A 7,413-nucleotide genomic window follows, 5' to 3' on the forward strand; every position below is an offset into this window, starting at 1 on the left:
TGTTCTAAATAACCCTACTGGCCCAGTCACATTACTACCAGGTACCCTGGTCCTGTTCTAAACAACCCTACTGGCCCAGTCACATTACTACCAGGTACCCTGGTCCTGTTCTAAATAACCCTACTGGCCCAGTCACATTACTACCAGGTACCCTGGTCCTGTTCTAAATAACCCTACTGGCCCAGTCACATTACTACCAGGTACCCTGGTCCTGTTCTAAATAACCCCACTGGCCCAGTCACATTACTACCAGGTACCCTGGTCCTGTTCTAAATAACCCTACTGGCCTAGTCACATTACTACCAGGTACCCTGGTCCTGTTCTAAATAACCCCACTGGCCCAGTCACATTACTACCAGGTACCCTGGTCCTGTTCTAAATAACCCACTGGCCCAGTCACATTACTACCAGGTACCCTGGTCCTGTTCTAAATAACCCACTGGCCCAGTCACATTACTACCAGGTACCCTGGTCCTGTTCTAAATAACCCCACTGGCCCAGTCACATTACTACCAGGTACCCTGGTCCTGTTCTAAATAACCCTACTGGCCCTGTCACATTACTACCAGGTACCCTGGTCCTGTTCTAAATAACCCTACTGGCCCAGTCACATTACTACCAGGTACCCTGGTCCTGTTCTAAATAACCCTACTGGCCCAGTCACATTACTACCAGGTACCCTGGTCCTGTTCTAAATAACCCACTGGCCCAGTCACATTACTACCAGGTACCCTGGTCCTGTTCTAAATAACCCTACTGGCTCTGGCCCAGTCACATTACTACCAGGTACCCTGGTCCTGTTCTAAATAACCCTACTGGCCCAGTCACATTACTACCAGGTACCCTGGTCCTGTTCTAAATAACCCTACTGGCCCAGTCACATTACTACCAGGTACCCTGGTCCTGTTCTAAATAACCCTACTGGCCCAGTCACATTACTACCAGGTACCCTGGTCCTGTTCTAAATAACCCTACTGGCCCAGTCACATTACTACCAGGTACCCTGGTCCTGTTCTACATAACCCCACTGGCCCAGTCACATTACTACCAGGTACCCTGGTCCTGTTCTAAATAACCCTACTGGCCCAGTCACATTACTACCAGGTACCCTGGTCCTGTTCTAAATAACCCTACTGGCCCAGTCACATTACTACCAGGTACCCTGGTCCTGTTCTAAATAACCCCACTGGCCCAGTCACATTACTACCAGGTACCCTGGTCCTGTTCTATATAACCCTACTGGCCCAGTCACATTACTACCAGGTACCCTGGTCCTGTTCTAAATAACCCCACTGGCCCAGTCACATTACTACCAGGTACCCTGGTCCTGTTCTAAATAACCCTACTGGCCCAGTCACATTACTACCAGGTACCCTGGTCCTGTTCTACATAACCCCACTGGCCCAGTCACATTACTACCAGGTACCCTGGTCCTGTTCTAAATAACCCTACTGGCCCAGTCACATTACTACCAGGTACCCTGGTCCTGTTCTAAATAACCCTACTGGCCCAGTCACATTACTACCAGGTACCCTGGTCCTGTTCTAAATAACCCCACTGGCCCAGTCACATTACTACCAGGTACCCTGGTCCTGTTCTAAATAACCCTACTGGCCCAGTCACATTACTACCAGGTACCCTGGTCCTGTTCTAAATAACCCTACTGGCCCAGTCACATTACTACCAGGTACCCTGGTCCTGTTCTAAATAACCCTACTGGCCCAGTCACATTACTACCAGGTACCCTGGTCCTGTTCTATATAACCCTACTGGCCCAGTCACATTACTACCAGGTACCCTGGTCCTGTTCTAAATAACCCCACTGGCCCAGTCACATTACTACCAGGTACCCTGGTCCTGTTCTAAATAACCCTACTGGCCCAGTCACATTACTACCAGGTACCCTGGTCCTGTTCTACATAACCCCACTGGCCCAGTCACATTACTACCAGGTACCCTGGTCCTGTTCTAAATAACCCTACTGGCCCAGTCACATTACTACCAGGTACCCTGGTCCTGTTCTAAATAACCCTACTGGCCCAGTCACATTACTACCAGGTACCCTGGTCCTGTTCTAAATAACCCTACTGGCCCAGTCACATTACTACCAGGTACCCTGGTCCTGTTCTAAATAACCCTACTGGCCCAGTCACATTACTACCAGGTACCCTGGTCCTGTTCTAAATAACCCCACTGGCCCAGTCACATTACTACCAGGTACCCTGGTCCTGTTCTAAATAACCCTACTGGCCCAGTCACATTACTACCAGGTAATAAGAAATCTTTCTGATTGAGCAAGGGTTTTGCCACCAAGTACTAAGTCATGTTTTGCAGAGGGGTCAAATACTTATTTCCCTCATTAAAATGCAAATCAATTTATAACATTTTTGACATGCGTTTTTCTGGATTTTTTTGTTGTTATTCTGTCTCTCACTGTTCAAATAAACCTACCATTAAAATTATAGACTGATCATGTCTTTGTCAGTGGGCAAACGTACAAAATCAGCAGGGGATCAAATACTTTTTTCCCTCACTGTACATATTAACCCTAGGGGGGGTGAATAGATACATATTAACCCTGGGGGGGGGGGGTGTGAATAGATACATATTAACCCTGGGGGGGGGTGAATAGATACATATTAACCCTAGGGGGGGGGTGAATAGATACATGTTATCTCTAGGGGGGGGTGAATAGATACATGTTAACCCTAGGGGGGGTGAATAGATACATGATAACCCTGAGGGGGGGGTGAATAGATACATATTAACCCTAGGGGGGTGAATATATACATATTAACCCTAGGGGGGTGAATAGATACATATTAACCTTAGGGGGGGTGAATAGATACATATTAACCTTAGGGGGGGTGAATAGATACATATTAACCCTAGGGGGGTGAATAGATACATGTTAACCCTAGGGGGGGTGAATAGATACATGATAACCCTGAGGGGGGGGTGAATAGATACATATTAACCCTAGGGGGGTGAATAGGTACATATTAACCTTAGGGGGGGTGAATAGATACATATTAACCCTAGGGGGGTGAATAGATACATGTTAACCCTAGGGGGGGTGAATAGATACATGTTAACCCTAGGGGGGTGAATAGATACATATTAACCCTAGGGGGGGTGAATAGATACATGTTAACCCTAGGGGGGTGAATAGATACATGTTAACCCTAGGGGGGTGAATAGATACATGTTAACCCTAGGGGGGGTGAATAGATACATGATAACCCTAGGGGGGTGAATAGATACATGATAACCCTAGGGGGGTGAATAGATACATGTTAACCCTAGGGGGGTGAATAGATACATGATAACCCTGAGGGGGGGGGGGGGTGAATAGATACATGTTAACCCTAGGGGGGTGAATAGATACATGATAACCCTGAGGGGGGGGTGAATAGATACATGTTAACCCTAGGGGGGTGAATAGATACATGTTAACCCTAGGGGGGTGAATAGATACATGATAACCCTAGGGGGGTGAATAGATACATGATAACCCTGAGGGGGGGGTGAATAGATACATATTAACCCTAGGGGGGTGAATAGATACATGTTAACCCTAGGGGGGGGTGAATAGATACATGTTAACCCTAGGGGGGGTGAATAGATACATGTTAACCCTAGGGGGGTGAATAGATACATGTTAACCCTAGGGGGGGGTGAATAGATACATGTTAACCCTAGGGGGGGGTGAATAGATACATGTTAACCCTAGGGGGGGGTGAATAGATACATGTTAACCCTAGGGGGGTGAATAGATACATGTTAACCCTGGGGGGGGTGAATAGATACATATTAACCCTAGGGGGGGTGAATAGGTACATATTAACCCTAGGGGGGGGGGGGTGAATAGATACATGTTAACCCTAGGGGGGGGGGGGGTGAATAGATACATGTTAACCCTAGGGGGGGGGGGGGGTGAATAGATACATGTTAACCCTAGGGGGGTGAATAGATACATGTTAACTCTGGGGGGGGGGGTGAATAGATACATGTTAACCCTAGGGGGGGGGGGGGGGGTGAATAGATACATGTTAACCCTAGGGGGGTGAATAGATACATGTTAACCCTAGGGGGGGTGAATAGATACATGTTAACCCTAGGGGGGTGAATAGATACATGTTAACCCTAGGGGGGGGGGTGAATAGATACATGTTAACCCTAGGGGGGTGAATAGATACATGTTAACCCTAGGGGGGGGTGAATAGATACATGTTAACCCTAGGGGGGGGTGAATAGATACATGTTAACCCTAGGGGGGGGGGTGAATAGATACATATTAACCCTGGGGGGGTGAATAGATACATGTTAACCCTAGGGGGGTGAATAGATACATGTTAACCCTAGGGGGGTGAATAGATACATGTTAACCCTAGGGGGGTGAATAGATACATGTTAACCCTAGGGGGGGTGAATAGATACATGTTAACCCTAGGGGGGGTGAATAGATACATGTTAACCCTAGGGGGGGTGAATAGATACATGTTAACCCTAGGGGGGGTGAATAGATACATGTTAACCCTAGGGGGGTGAATAGATACATATTAACCCTAGGGGGGTGAATAGATACATGTTAACCCTAGGGGGGTGAATAGATACATGTTAACCCTAGGGGGGGTGAATAGATACATGATAACCCTGAGGGGGGGTGAATAGATACATGTTAACCCTAGGGGGGGTGAATAGATACATGTTAACCCTATGGGGGGTGAATAGATACATGTTAACCCTAGGGGGGTGAACAAATACATGTTAACCCTAGGGGGGTGAATAGATACATGTTAACCATAGGGGGGTGAATAGATACATATTAACCCTAGGGGGGGTGAATAGATACATGTTAACCCTGGGGGGGGGGGGGGGGGGGTGAATAGATACATGTTAACCATAGGGGGGTGAATAGATACATATTAACCCTAGGGGGGGTGAATAGATACATATTAACCCTAGGGGGGGGGGGGGGTGAATAGATACATGATAACCCTAGGGGGGTGAATAGATACATGTTAACCCTAGGGGGGGTGAATAGATACATGATAACCCTAGGGGGGGTGAATAGATACATGTTAACCCTGGGGGGGGGGGGGGTGAATAGATACATGTTAACCCTGGGGGGGTGAATAGATACATGTTAACCCTAGGGGGGTGAATAGATACATATTAACCCTAGGGGGGTGAATAGATACATGTTAACCCTAGGGGGGTGAATAGATACATGTTAACCCTAGGGGGGGTGAATAGATACATGATAACCCTGAGGGGGGGTGAATAGATACATGTTAACCCTAGGGGGGGTGAATAGATACATGTTAACCCTATGGGGGGTGAATAGATACATGTTAACCCTAGGTGGGTGAACAAATACATGTTAACCCTAGGGGGGTGAATAGATACATGTTAACCATAGGGGGGTGAATAGATACATATTAACCCTAGGGGGGGTGAATAGATACATGTTAACCCTGGGGGGGGGGGGGGTGAATAGATACATGTTAACCATAGGGGGGTGAATAGATACATATTAACCCTAGGGGGGGTGAATAGATACATATTAACCCTAGGGGGGGGGGGGGGTGAATAGATACATGATAACCCTAGGGGGGTGAATAGATACATGTTAACCCTAGGGGGGGTGAATAGATACATGATAACCCTAGGGGGGGTGAATAGATACATGTTAACCCTGGGGGGGGGGGGATGAATAGATACATGTTAACCCTGGGGGGGTGAATAGATACATGTTAACCCTAGGGGGGTGAATAGATACATGTTAACCCTAGGGGGGGGTGAATAGATACATGTTAACCCTAGGGGGGTGAATAGATACATGTTAACCCTAGGGGGGGTGAATAGATACATGATAACCCTGAGGGGGGTGAATAGATACATATTAACCCTAGGGGGGTGAATAGATACATATTAACCCTAGGGGGGAGGGGTGAATAGATACATGATAACCCTAGGGGGGGGGGGGGGGTGAATAAATACATGATAACCCTAGGGGGGTGAATAGATACATGTTAACCCTAGGGGGGTGAATAGATACATGTTAACCCTAGGGGGGGTGAATAGATACATGATAACCCTGAGGGGGGTGAATAGATACATATTAACCCTAGGGGGGTGAATAGATACATGATAACCCTGAGGGGGGTGAATAGATACATGTTAACCCTAGGGGGGTGAATAGATACATGTTAACCCTAGGGGGGGGGGGGGTGAATAGATACATGATAACCCTAGGGGGGTGAATAGATACATGTTAACCCTAGGGGGGTGAATAGATACATATTAACCCTAGGGGGGTGAATAGATACATGTTAACCCTAGGGGGGGGGGGGGGGGGTGAATAGATACATGATAACCCTAGGGGGGGGGGGGGGGGGTGGAATAGATACATGATAACCCTAGGGGGGTGAATAGATACATATTAACCCTAGGGGGGTGAATAGATACATGTTAACCCTAGGGGGGGGGGGGGGGTGAATAGATACATGATAACCCTAGGGGGGGGGGGGGTGAATAGATACATGTTAACCCTAGGGGGGTGAATAGATACATGTTAACCCTAGGGGGGGTGAATAGATACATATTAACCCTAGGGGGGGGTGAATAGATACATATTAACCCTAGGGGGGTGAATATATACATGTTAACCCTAGGGGGGGTGAATAGATACATGTTAACCCTAGGGGGGTGAATAGATACATGTTAACCCTAGGGGGGGTGAATAGATACATGTTAACCCTAGGGGGGTGAATAGATACATGTTAACCCTAGGGGGGTGAATAGATACATGTTAACCCTAGGGGGGGTGAATAGATACATGTTAACCCTAGGGGGGGTGAATAGATACATGTTAACCCTAGGGGGGGTGAATAGATACATGTTAACCCTAGGGGGGTGAATAGATACATGTTAACCCTAGGGGGGTGAATAGATACATGTTAACCCTAGGGGGGGTGAATAGATACATGTTAACCCTAGGGGGGTGAATAGATACATGTTAACCCTAGGGGGGGTGAATAGATACATGTTAACCCTAGGGGGGGTGAATAGATACATGTTAACCCTAGGGGGGTGAACAGATACATGTTAACCCTAGGGGGGTGAATAGATACATGTTAACCCTAGGGGGGGTGAATAGATACATGTTAACCCTAGGGGGGTGAATAGATACATGTTAACCCTATACTCTGTGTCTATCCCTATAGGTTGCCTTGGGTGATTTCCGTCACTCTCGTCAGGAGATTGAGGCTCTGTCCATTGTGAAGATGAAGGAGTTAACCAGGATGTATTCTAAAAGAGACAACGCAGAGGCAGACAGCTGGAGGGCTGTAGCGCAGGACGTCTGGGACACTGTGGGGATAGGAGAGGACAGGAGGAGGAGGTGGA

At 47.5% G+C, this 7,413-nt stretch overlaps 3 long non-coding RNA genes and 1 pseudogene across 4 annotated transcripts in view; all 4 read left to right on the forward strand.

Annotated features, from left to right (window-relative positions):
- Window positions 1-270, forward strand: part of LOC311122441 — a 507-nt gene extending 237 nt beyond the window's left edge. The window contains exon 3 of the long non-coding RNA XR_014612445.1: window positions 201-270. This is a non-coding gene — a long non-coding RNA (uncharacterized lncRNA). The remainder of the gene's footprint in view (window positions 1-200) is intronic.
- The window catches only part of LOC311122437 (kinesin-like protein KIF1C), a 32,147-nt pseudogene extending 24,747 nt beyond the window's left edge, over window positions 1-7,400 (forward strand). Inside the window, exon 12 of the transcript XR_014615955.1 lies at window positions 7,233-7,400. The product of XR_014615955.1 is annotated as a kinesin-like protein KIF1C (transcript). The remainder of the gene's footprint in view (window positions 1-7,232) is intronic.
- Window positions 304-694, forward strand: LOC311122442. Its single transcript, XR_014612446.1, has 3 exons — window positions 304-359; window positions 464-516; window positions 570-694. It is a non-coding gene; the product is annotated as an uncharacterized lncRNA (long non-coding RNA).
- LOC311122440 lies at window positions 1,153-2,277 on the forward strand. The gene is made up of 3 exons (XR_014612444.1): window positions 1,153-1,210; window positions 1,264-1,740; window positions 1,794-2,277. It is a non-coding gene; the product is annotated as an uncharacterized lncRNA (long non-coding RNA).
- Window positions 7,401-7,413: the final 13 nt, after the last annotated feature.

This window comes from Coregonus lavaretus, assembly GCF_964263955.1.
Source record: "Coregonus lavaretus genome assembly, contig: HAP1_SCAFFOLD_6500, whole genome shotgun sequence".
Taxonomy (NCBI): Eukaryota; Metazoa; Chordata; class Actinopteri; order Salmoniformes; family Salmonidae; genus Coregonus; species Coregonus lavaretus.